Raw genomic sequence first — 13,720 nt, 5'->3', positions numbered from 1 at the left:
TGCACTTACTGTTATACCTGGGCGCCGCTCCGTTCGCCCGGTATAGCCTCCGGTATCTTCATAGTTAGGCTCTACCCAGGGGAACCTGCCAACGTCTCATTCTCCCATGCTGTAGCGCTGGCCAATAGCAGCTCATTGCCTGAGAGGCTTTTTTTTCTCTCAGGCTATGAGCTGAGCGATTGGCCTTCAGGTAAGCTGAGCCTGTAAAACATTATATGTGAAGGCAGGAGGAGGACTTTCAATCTCCTCCTCCTCTTCCTTCTCTTCTGCCCACCCAGGCTGAAAAGGGATAAAACATCCATGAGTACTACCCTCGGTAGCGGAGGCAACCGTGTCCTTCTCCTCCTCCTCTTCCTCTTCATTGTCCAATTCGTGCTGAGAAAACAAACTGAGGGTGGTCTGGCTATCACCCTGTGTACTGTCTTCCCACATTAGTAACCTCTTTCATATGCAAAGTGTTGTCCTTAATTGTGAGCAGCGAGCATTTGAGTAGACACAGAAGTGGGATGGTTACGCTGATAGTGTTATCACAGCTCACCATCTGTGTTGATTCCTCAAAGTTGTTTAAAATCTCACAGAGGTCAGACATCCATGCCCACTACTCGCTTGTGAATAGCGGAAGCTGACTGGAAAGGCGACGACCATGTTGCAGCTGGTATTCCACTAATGCCCTCTGCTGTTCATAAAGCCTGGCCAACATGTGGAACGTTGAGTTCAGCGCGTGCTCATGTCGCACAACAGCCGGTGAGCTGGCAATTTCAAGCGCTGCTGCAGCCTTGACAGACCGGCTGAAGCTGTTGGTGACTTGCGGAAATGTGCACACACGTGGCGCACCTTCACCAGTAGCTCAGGCACATTGGGGTAGGTTTTTGAGAAACCACTGAACCACAAGGTTGAACACGTGGGCTAGGCATAGGATGTGTCTGAGCTTGCCGAGCTCCAAAGCTGCCACCAAGTTTCGGCCATTATCACACACAACCATTGCAGGTTGTAGGCTGAGTGGCGAGAGCCACAGCTCAGTCTGGTCCCATATACCCTGCCACAGCTCTGCAGTGGTGTGCTGTTTGCCTCTAAGCATATCAGCTTCAGCACGGCCTGTAGCTGCTTACCCACTGCAGTGCTACACTGATTCCAGCTACCAACTGATGACTGACCGTTGCTGCATGCGGATAATTTGGAGGTGGAAGTTGAGGAGGAGGAGGAGAATTGGGGGTTGGAGCCACTAATGTAGGTGCTGGTGGAAATCCTGATCGATGTAGGGCCCGCAATCCATGGCGTTGGTAGCACCTGTGCAATCCCAGGGTACGACTCCCTAAAGGCCTCCACAACATTCACCCAGTGTGCCATCAGGGAAATGTAGCGTCCCTGGCTGAGTGCACTTGTCCATGTGTCCGTCGTTAAGTGGACCTTCCCAGTAAATGCGCTGGTCAGGGCACGTGTGATGTAAAGGGACACATGTTGGTGTAAGGTGGGCATGGCACACCATGAAAAATAGTAGTGGCTGGGGACTGCGTAACAAGGGATGGCAGCCGACATCAAGCTGCGGAAGTCCAGGGCCAGTAATTTGGAAAGTTGCGCATTTAGTGCTATGGCCTGTGGGTGGGTGGCTCGGTATTTGCGCTTGCGTTCAAAAGCTTGGGGTAAGGACATTTGTATGCTGCACTGGGACACAGAAGTGGATGTGGTCTCTGATGGTGCTTGCGAAGGTCCAGGTGCAGGGTGGGATGCATCTGGGCCTGCACCTTCGATAGGGGATTGGCCAGCACGTAACACAGGGGAAGAGGAGGCAGTGTTGTGACCCGCAGACACAGATTGTGGACCCAGGCATTCGTACCACTTATTACAGTGCTTGGATGCCATGTAGCGGATCATGCTGGTGGTGGTGGTGGTGAGGTTGCTAGTGTTCACGCTCCCGCTCATTTTCGTATGGCACAGGTTGCAAACTACTATTCTTTTGTCGTTTGCACTTTCCTCAAAAAAGCTCCATACTGCTGAACATCTACCCATTGGCAAGAGAGATTTGCGCAAGGGGTTGCTCCGTGGAATAGTTGCAGGCCTGTGTGGTGTGGCCCGCCTTCTCCCTTTTGCCAACCCACTGCCTCTTCCAGCCTGTTGCGGTGCTGCAGATCCCTCCCCCTCTGTACTGCTGTCCTCGCTCGGCTTTCCCCCTTCCCAGGTTGGGTCAGTGACCACATCGTCCACTACCTCCTCTTCCACTTCCTCACACTGATCATCCTCCTGATTTGTTAACCTAACCACAACCTCAGTGATTGACAACTGTGTCTCATCCTCTTCATCAACCTCTTGAGACAGTAATTGCGGTTGACTCATTGGCAACTGTGTCTCATCACCATCTACCTCATTAAACACTAATTCCTCACCATCATGTTCTTGTGACTGTGGATGTTCAAGAGGCTGGGAATAAGGGCACAAGATCTCATGTCCCTCTTCAAGCGTGCTTGGTAAGAGGGCCAAATCAAGTAATAGCGAGGAAAAGAGGTCCTTGGATTATCCAAGTGTGGGATCACTATTTTGGCCAGACTGTAAATGGCAGGAGGAAGGAGGATCAGGGTGAGGATTGTGTTGACTAAACTGCTGGCTACTGAGACTGGACTTGGTGTAAGACAGGGTGGTGCTTAACCGACTGGAAGCATTATCTGCTGCAATCTAACCGACCACCTGGTCGCACTGGTCTAATTTCAAGAGTGGTGTCCTGCGCCGCCCTTCAAACTGGGACATAAAGCTAGGTATCTTGGATGATTGTTTTTCTTGAGCTCTGGCAGCAGGCACTGTTTCTCCGTGCCTAGGGCCACGGCCTCTGCGTGCACCTTCAGCATCAAGGCCACTTCCCCGTTTCTTGCTGCTTGTCTTCTTAAATTTAAATGTGATATATGCTTGAAAGTATGTCACACGTACAGTAGTGGAGGATTTGAAAGTGAATGAAGTGTATGTAAAAAAATAATTGCCAAGGTATTTGTGATGAGTAAACGCTGTACAGAACAGGTAATGTCACAGTTTTCAGTGTCGATGGAAAAAGTGTACTGGATGTCACTGATATTTTAGGGATGCACAAAACGTTAAACAGGAGATGTGGCATGGATAATTTAACTCTCCGCAGCGGACAACGTCTATGGAAAAAGTGCACTTGATGTCACTGATATTTTAGCGATTCGCACACTTTAAACAGGAGATGTGGTGTGGAAAATTTAACTGTCCGCAGAGGACACCATCTACAGAAAAACTGCACTGGATTTCACTGATATTTTAGGGATGTGCACACTTAAAACAGGAGAAGTGGCGTGGATAATATAACTGTCCACAGGGGACACCGTCTATGGAAAAAGTGTACTTGATGTCAATGATATTTTAGCGATGCGCACACTTTAAACAGGAGATGTGACGCGGATAATTTAAGTGTCCGCAGGGTGAACCGCCTAAGCAAAACGTGTACTGGATATCACTTAAAACAGGAGATATGGTGCTGACAATTTAACTGTCCGCAGAGGACACCGTCTACGGAAAAACTGCACTGGATTTCACTGATATTTTAAGGATGAGACACACTTAAAACAGGAGAAGTGGCGTGGAGAATATAACTGTCCGCAGGGGACACCATCTACGGAAAAAGTGTACTTGATGTCAATGATATTTTAGAGATACACACACTTTAAACAAGAGATATGGCGCAGATAATTTAAGTGTCTGCCGCGCACCGTCTACAGAAAAACTGCACTGGATGTCACTGATATTTTAGGGATGCGCACACTTTAAATAGAAGATGTGGCACTGATAATTTTACTGTCTGCAGGGGACACCGTCTACGGAAAAAGTGCACTGGATGTCACTGATATTTTAGGGATGCACACACTTTAAACAGGAGATGTGGGAGATGTGGCGTGGATAATTTAACTGTCTGCAGTGGACACCGTCTACGGAAAAACTGAACTGGATATCAGTGATATTTTAGGGATGCGCACACTTTAAACAGGAGATGAGGCAAAGATAATTTTACTGTCCACAGGGAACACCAACTACGGAAAAAGTGTACTGGATGTCACTGATATTTTAGGGATGCACACACTTTAAATAGGAGATGTGGCTGTCACGATAGGTAGGTAAGCGGGGAAATAACCAAGCACGAGAAAAAAAAAACAACAAATGACCAGGCCCAAAAGCTAGGGAGAAAAGGGTCACCTCCTAGCGATCCCTAAAAGTTTTCCCTAAACTGCTGTGCCAATGTGCATACCCTAATGGTGAATATGCACATGCCCTTGTGCCTAAATCTATAAACCCTGGGCAAACCCTAAGCTGTAGGGAAAAGGCAGCCTTCTTCTTAAAACCAAAGCAAATGTCTCCCTAGAGGCCTAGAGAAAAGACACCATGGGAAATAACGGAGAGGACTTATCTAGAGCAGAGCTGGAGGAGACGATCCACCACACATCCAGAGCTCACAGGAAAGAACTATAACCTGCACAGGCCACTGGGAGAAGGAGGGATAAATAGCCTCACTAACAATCAAACCCAGTACACCTGAGGGAAGGTGGATCCAGCCCAAACCAAAACATAGAAGTCAGTCATGTGCAGCCATTTACTGCTGGGATCCTTTGTTTATATTTATATCATGTGCAGCCAGTCTGACAGACCTCCGCACATTCATAGGGCAAGGCGTGACAGTGGCACGGATCATTTACCTGTCCGGAGCAGACCCCGTCTACGGAAAAGTGTACTGGATGTTACAGATTTTTTAGGGATGCGCACACTTTAAACAGGAGATGTGGTGCGGAAAATTTAAGTGTCTACAGCGGACACCACCTACGGAAAAAGTGCACTGGATGTCACTTATATTTTAGAGATGCACACACTTTATACAGGAGATATGGCGCTGATTTTACTATCTGCAGGGGACACCGTCTATGGAAAAAGTTCACTGGATGTCACTGATATTTTAGAGATGCGCACACTTTAAACAGGAGATGTGGTGTGGATAATTTAACTGTATGCAGCGGACACCGTCTAAGGAAAAAGTGCACTGGATTTCACAGATATTTTAGGGATGCGCACACTTTAAATAGGAGATATGGCGCGGATAATTTTACTGTCCGCAGGGCAAACCGTCTAAGCAAAATGTGTACTGGATGCCACTGATATTTAAGGAATGCGCACACTTTAAACAGGAGATGTGGCGCTGATAATTTACTATCCGCAGGGGACACCATCTATGGAAAAGTGCACTGGATGTCACTGATATTTTAGGGATGCACACACTTTAAACAGGAGATGTGGCGCGGATGATTTAACTGTTCGGAGGGGACACCGTCTACGGAAAAAGTGTACTGGATGTCATTGATATTTTAGCTATGCAAACAATTTAAACAGGAGATGTGGTGTGGATAATTTAACTGTCCGCAGGGGACTTTAAAGGGCACTTAAAGAAATTCTAATCTGAGGGGTCAGCTGTAGCCTTTGAAGTCTACAAAGGCTTAATAAAATCTGTAAAAAGGAGATAAAATTTGCAAAAATACAAAACGAAGCAGATGGCAAAAGAGAGCAAAACAAATCCCCAAAAATTCTTTAAATATATAAATGCTAAAAATCCAAGGTCTAAGCAGGTAGCTCCCCTAAATAATGTTAACCTCTTCCCGCTACGCTAACGCCGAAAGGCGTCATTGCTGCGGCGGTCCCAGGCTACACTAACGCCGATTGGCGTCATCTCGCGTGAGCCGAGATTTCCTGTGAACGCGCGCACACAGGCGCGCACGTTCACAGGATCGGAAGGTAAGCGAGTGGATCTCCAGCCTGCCAGCGGCGATCGTTCGCTGGCAGGCTGTAGATGCGATTTTTTTAACCCCTAACAGGTATATTAGATGCTGTTTTGATAACAGCGTCTAATATACCTGCTACCTGGTCCTCTGGTGGTCCCTTTTGCTTGGATCGACCACCAGAGGACACAGTCAACTCAGTAATAAGTAGCACCAAACACCACTACACTACACCTCCCCCCCTGTCACTTATTAACCCCTTATTAACCCCTGATCACCCCTGATCACCCCATATAGACTCCCTGATCACCCCCCTGTCATTGATCAACCCCCTGTCATTGATTACCCCCTTGTAAGGCTCCATTCAGACGTCCGTAAGATTTTTACGGATCCACTGATACATGGATCGGATCCGCAAAACACATACGGACGTCTGAATGGAGCCTTACAGGGGGGTGATCAATGACGGGGGTGATCACCCCATATAGACTCCCTGATCACCCCCCTGTCATTGATCACCCCCCTGTCATTGATCACCCCCCTGTAAGGCTCTATTCAGACGTCTGTATGATTTTTACGGATCCACTGATACATGGATTGGATCCGCAAAACACATACGGACGTCTGAATGGAGCCTTACAGGGGGGTGATCAATGACGGGGGTGATTACCCCATATAGACTCCCTGATCACCCCCCTGTCATTGATCACCCCCCTGTCATTGATCACCCCCCTGTAAGGCTCCATTCAGATGTCCGTATGTGTTTTGCGGATCCGATCCATGTATCAGTAAATCCGTAATAATCATACGGACGTCTGAATGGAGCCTTACAGGGGGGTGAACAATGACAGGGGGGTGATCACCCCATATAGACTCCCTGATAACCCCCCTGTCATTGATCACCCCCCCTGTCATTGATCACCCCCCTGTAATGCTCCATTCAGATGTCCGTATGTGTTTTACGGATCCGATCCATGTATCAGTGGATCCGTAAAAATCATACGGACGTCTAAATGGAGCCTTACAGGGGGGTGATCAATGACAGGGGGGTGATCACCCCATCGGATCCGCAAAACACATACGGACATCTGAATGGAGCCTTACAGGGGGGTGATCAATGACAGGGGGGTGATCAGGGAGTCTATATGGGGTGATCACCCCCCTGTCATTGATCACCCCCTGTAAGGCTCCATTCAGACGTCCGTATGATTTTTCCGGATCCACGGATACATGGATCGGATCCGCAAAACACATACGGACATCTGAATGGAGCCTTACAAGGGGGTGATCAATGACAGGGGGGTGATCAGGAAATCTATATTTCCTGATCACCCCCCTGTCATTGATCACCCCCCTGTCATTGATCACCCCCTTGTAAGGCTCCATTCAGATGTCCGTATGTGTTTTGCGGATCCGATCCATGTATCCGTGGATCCGGAAAAATCATACGGACGTCTGAATGGAGCCTTACAGGGGGGTGATCAATGACAGGGGGGTGATCACCCCATATAGACTCCCTGATCACCCCCCTGTCATTGATCACCCCCCTGTAAGGCTCCATTGAGATGTCTGTATGTGTTTTGCGGATCCGATCCATGTATCCGTGGATCCGTAAAAAACATACAGACGTCTGAATGGAGCCTTACAGGGGTGTGATCAATGACAGGGGGGTGATCACCCCATATAGACTCCCTGATCACCCCCCTGTCATTGATCACCCCCCTGTAAGGCTCCATTCAGATGTCCGTATGTGTTTTGCGGATCCGATCCATGTATCCGTGGATCCGGAAAAATCATACGGACGTCTGAATGGAGCCTTACAGGGGGGTGATCAATGACAGGGGGGTGATCACCCCATATAGACTCCCTGATCACCCCCCTGTCATTGATCACCCCCCTGTAAGGCTCCATTGAGATGTCTGTATGTGTTTTGCGGATCCGATCCATGTATCCGTGGATCCGTAAAAAACATACGGAAGTCTGAATGGAGCCTTACAGGGGTGTGATCAATGACAGGGGGGTGATCACCCCATATAGACTCCCTGATCACCCCCCTGTCATTGATCACCCCCCTGTAAAGCTCCATTCAGATGTCCGTATGTGTTTTGCGGATCCGATCCATGTATCCGTGGAACCGTAAAAAACATACGAACGTCTGAATGGAGCCTTACAGGGGGGTGATCAATGACAGGGGGGTGATCACCTCATATAGACTCCCTGATCACCCCCCTGTCATTGATCACCCCCCTGTCATTGATCACCCCCCTGTAAGGCCCCATTCAGATGTCCGTATGTGTTTTGCGGATCCGATCCATGTATCCGTGGATCCATAAAAAACATACGGACATCTGAATGGAGCCTTACTGGGGGGGTGATCAATGACAAGGGGGTGATCAACCCATATAGACTCTCTGATCACCACCCTGTCATTGATCACCCCCCTGTCATTGATCACCCCTCTGTAATGCTCCATTCAGACATTTTTTTGGCCCAAGTTAGCGGAAATTTTTTATTTTATTTTTATTCTTACAAAGTCTCATATTCCACTAACTTGTGTCAAAAAATAAAATCTCACATGAACTCACCATACCCCTCACGGAATCCAAATGCGTAAAATTTTTTAGACATTTATATTCCAGACTTCTTCTCACACTTTAGGGCCCCTAAAATGCCAGCGCAGTATAAATACCCCACATGTGACCCCATTTCGGAAAGTAGACACCCCAAGGTATTCGCTGAGGGGCATATTGAGTCCATGAAAGATTGAAATTTTTGTCCCAAGTTAGCGGAAAGGGAGACTTTGTGAGAAAAAAAAAACAAAAAACAATTTCCGCTAACTTGTGGCAAAAAAAAAAAATTTCTATGAACTCGCCATGCCCCTCATTGAATACCTTGGGGTGTCTTCTTTCCAAAATGGGGTCACATGTGGGGTATTTATACTGCCCTGGCATTTTAGGGGCCCTAAAGCGTGAGAAGAAGTCTGGGATCCAAATGTCTAAAAATGCCCTCCTAAAAGGAATGTGGGCCCCTTTGCGCATCTAGGCTGCAAAAAAGTGTCACACATCTGGTATCGCCGTACTCAGGAGAAGTTGGGGAATGTGTTTTGGGGTGTCATTTTACATATACCCATGCTGGGTGAGAGAAATATCTCGTTCAAATGCCAACTTTGTATAAAAAAATGGGAAAAGTTGTCTTTTGCCGAGATATTTATCTCACCCAGCATGGGTATATGTAAAATGACACCCCAAAACACATTGCCCAACTTCTCCTGAGTACGGTAATACCAGATGTGTGACACTTTTTTGCAGCCTAGGTGGGCAAAGGGGCCCACATTCCAAAGAGCACCTTTCGGATTTCACCGGCCATTTTTTACACATTTTGATTTCAAACTACTTCTCACGCATTCGGGCCCCTAAAATGCCAGGGCAGTATAACTACCCCACAAGTGACCCCATTTTGGAAAGAAGACACCCCCAGGTATTTCGTGACGGGCATAGTGAGTTCATGGAACTTTTTATTTTTTGTCACAAGTTAGTGGAATATGAGACTTTGTAAGAAAAAAAAAAAAAATGATCATTTTCCGCTAACTTGTGACAAAAAATAAAAAATTCTAGGAACTCGCCATGCCCCTCACGGAATACCTTGGGGTGTCTTATTTCCAAAATGGGGTCACTTGTGGGGTAGTTATACTGCACTGGCATTCTAGGGGCCCTAATGTTTGGTAAGTAGTTTGAAATCAAAATGTGTAAAAAATGACCTGTGAAATCCTAAAGGTGCTCTTTGGAATGTGGGCCCCTTTGCCCACCTAGGCTGCAAAAAAGTGTCACACATGTGGTATTGCCGTACTCAGGAGAAGTTGGGCAATGTGTTTTGGGGTGTCATTTTACATATACCCATGCTGGGTGAAATAAATATCTTGCCAACTTTGTATAAAAAAATGGGAAAAGTTGTCTTTTGCCAAGATATTTCTCTCACCCAGCATGGGTATATGTAAAATGACACCCCAAAAAACATTGCCCAACTTCTCCTGAGTACGGCAATACCACATGTGTGACACTTTTTTGCAGCCTAGGTGGGCAAAGGGGCCCACATTCCAAAGAGCACCTTTCGGATTTCACCGGTCATTTTTTACACATTTTGATTTCAAACTACTTTGCACGCATTTGGGCCCCTAAATTACCAGGGCAGTATAACTAGCCCACAAGTGACCCCATTTTGGAAAGAAGACACACCAAGGTATTTCGTGATGGGCATAGTGAGTTCATGGATGTTTTTATTTTTTGTCACAAGTTAGTGGAATATGAGACTTTGTAAGAAAAAAAAAATCATCATTTTCCGCTAACTTGTGACAAAAAATAAAAAGTTCTATGAACTCACTATGCCCATCAGTGAATACCTTAGGGTGTCTACTTTCCGAAATGGGGTCATTTGTGGGGTGTTTGTACTGTCTGGCCATTGTAGAACCTCAGGAAACATGACAGGTGCTCAGAAAGTCAGAGCTGCTTCAAAATGTGGAAATTCACATTTTTGTACCATAGTTTGTAAACGCTATAACTTTTACCCAAACCATTTTTTTTTTTTACCCAAACATTTTTTTTTTTATCAAAGACATGTAGAACAATAAATTTAGAGAAAAATTTATATATGGATGTCGGTTTTTTTGCTAAATTTTACAACTGAAAGTGAAAAATGTCATTTTTTTGCAAAAAAATCTGTAAATTTCGATTAATAACAAAAAAAGTAAAAATGTCAGCAGCAATGAAATACCACCAAATGAAAGCTCTATTAGTGAGAAGAAAAGGAGGTAAAATTAATTTGGGTGGAAAGTTGCATGACCGAGCAATAAACCGCTAAAGTTGTGGAGTGCCGATTTGTAAAAAAGGGCCTGGTCATGCGGTGGCGCGGTTGCCATTCAGGATCATGGCTCACGTTTGCACAGAGCAGCCAGTGACGTCACTTCTAAAACTACGGATGGTTGCAGATACCACAATACCTATCAACGCATTTCGGACAGTATTCTGTCCTTCGTCAGGAAAACTAGTTGTTCTTACTAGGCACTCTCCTTATATGTGCTCGCTCCTGCCTTCACCATTAAACCTCTTTTGTGCTATTCCCTAGTAATAATTCTAATAGAGATAGACTAGTTCACATTCATTTCACCAGACATACTTTGTTTTTGATAATAAATGGGCCTCGTTCTTTATGGCCTCCTGTTCTCATTGCTGGCATAGTTTTCTCTCCTTGGGTTTGTACTTCTGTCACTGCCTCTGGGATTTGATGAACAGGCTGTGGGTGCTCAGTCCGTACCGACTCAGGATCTGTCAGTCACTGGGGTTGGGTAGTTTATTCAGATATGGGGCCAGTTTTTCCTCCATGTGCTCTTATGTCGTTCCTCTTTGCCCTTGTCTATTGTTTTCTGGATTTAACCTTTTGTACTGGTTGGTGGCTTGGTTAGGTGGGGTTTCAGTGAATTGTTCTGGGGTGCATTGCTTTTCTTGGGCCCCTTGGTGTTACAAGGCTTTTCCAAGGTAGCTTGGACTGCTCCTATGCAGATGGGCCTGGAATTATAGTGCTCTCTTCTGGACAGCAAGGTTTAGTGGGAATCTCCTCCACAGGTGCTGTTAGAGGTATTCTGACAAACTTAAAGGAGATGCTTATGGAATTCCCAATCACTACTCTCCACTGGGTCTGTTCATCCTGCCTTGTACCTTACTGGGCAATCAGAGTTGGTAATGCTGGTGTCTGTGCCCAGAGAGTCATGGGGAGCAGAAGCAGGTACATGTCCAGTCTCTTCAACATTCAAAGGATTTGGTCCTGCAGATCCCCACATATAAATGTAGCTCTAACTAGAGCCTTCCTTCAGGGATATACATGGTTAGAAGCTGTTAAAATCTGATGGAAGACTGGGATATATGTTACTTCATAGTCATACATTGGCATTAGCCTCCCATTATAGAATAGCATACTATGCTATTTACTTTTAGTTTGGATCCCTCTGCATAAATAGAGTTGTCTACTATGCTATTCTGTGTAGTTAACCCTGGAATGACCAAATGTGAGTATGGGACAGTAAAGCCTCATTCAGACAGAAACTCTCAGCATCTTAAGGCATAATGATGCTATGGGTTCAGGTAAGATAAACCCTGGGAGATGCAGCCGACACAAAATTATTTTTGCTTGTATAAACAACACTGTCTAACATTTGCCTTACACAGTTACAACACAACCTAAATTTACTGAAGTCTCAAAGAGGGTGGACCCACTAAACGGACTGAGAGGACATAGGAAAGACTCGATCATCAATCATACACTTATTAATGGGGATGTGTATGAGTGGTGGGATGGACCCTAAACTGACTAAGGGGATATAAGAAATAAGTGCCCACTACACTGAGTGAGGGGACATATGTAGGGCCCTCTCTCCCACCACACATACACTTAATAACAGTGGGGTGTGTATAAGTGGTGGGACATAGAGTCCCACTAAATTGACTGAGGGAACATATGTAGGGCCCTCCCATTACCCCTAAACTTATTGACAAGGGGGTGTCTGAGAGGTCAGGCAGGTGGCCCCTTAAACTGACTGAGGAGACATATGGGTACCTCTTTGCCACCACACATAAACTTATTGACAGTGGGAGGTGTTTGAGTAGTGAAGCAGGAAATATGACTAAATTGACTGAGGGAACATATGGAGTCCCCTCATCTCCAATTATGCATGAATGTGCATTAACCCCTTACCGCAAATGTACATAACTGTATGTCCAGATTGCATGTAATTTACTGCAATTAGGTGTACAGTTATGTCTGAAATATTAACTGGGGCTGGGACACTATAGAATGTCACAGCCCCGCAGTCTCTGCTGTCACAGACAGCAGAGACAGTGGAGCAGATGTCAAGGAACTAATCAGAGTGGTCCCTTGATAGCAATCGCAGACTGTACAGATTAACCAATCAAAGTGTAGTTGCTGTAATTCTCCCAGTTTCAGGCTCTGTAGATCATAGTCTGAAATCAGGTATGCTCCTTTTTTGCCCCTTAGTCCCACTTTGTTCCCCGGATGCTCCTATCCTATCTTGAACCTTCAATTGACCATGCTGCCCCCCCTCTGCCAGTGTCATTACTGCACTCAGGAACGGAGCCACTTTCATCAGCAGTGGGTGTCAGCTATAATATACAGCTGACACTCTGCTGCAATGGACAATATTGGTGCTGGCAATGATCCTGGTCCTTTTACCCCCTACATGTGGTCAGTAGCAACTACTGATGTAAGGGGTTAACAGAGAGAGGAAACTCCCTCTCCCCCAGTGGGCACTATAATGGCAGTGTCTGAATAGATGCCATGGCGGCCAGAGGCCTTACAAAGGCCTCTAGGCTTGCCATGTACCAAAGCCTGACAGGCACTGCTAGAGGCAGGGTCGGATCAGGCTGAATGTCAGTTTAAAGCTGACAGCACTATAATCTGCAATAGATAAGCTTTGCAGAGTGTAGTACAGCTATCAGACACACAAAATTTTAAAGATCCAAGTGGGATAAAAAAAAGGCAAACAAAAAGTAAAAAAAAAAAAATATGAAAAAATAATTTTAATAAAAAATAGCTTTTTCTCATATCAGCTTATTTATAATTAATGTAAAAAATAAATAAAAATACATACAATTAGTATTGCCATATCCATGATGACCTGATCTATAAAATAATCATGTTACTAATTCTGCATGGTAAAGGCTGTAAAAAGAAAAACATTCAAAGACAATGACATAGTTGCTGTTTTTGTCACCTCACCTCCCCAAAAAATTTAACAAAAAGTGATCAAAAATGTCAAATGTACCCCACAATGGTATCAATAATAACCACTGTATTTTGGGGGAAACATAAAAATGTTATGGATATTAGTACATGGCAATGTAAAATATAACTTACTTTTAATGAAAAAGTGATTTTATGCTGCAAAAGTAGTAAAA

Source organism: Bufo bufo, chromosome 3 (assembly GCF_905171765.1).
Source record: "Bufo bufo chromosome 3, aBufBuf1.1, whole genome shotgun sequence".
NCBI classification, from domain to species: Eukaryota; Metazoa; Chordata; class Amphibia; order Anura; family Bufonidae; genus Bufo; species Bufo bufo.
This window is presented reverse-complemented; position numbering follows the sequence as displayed.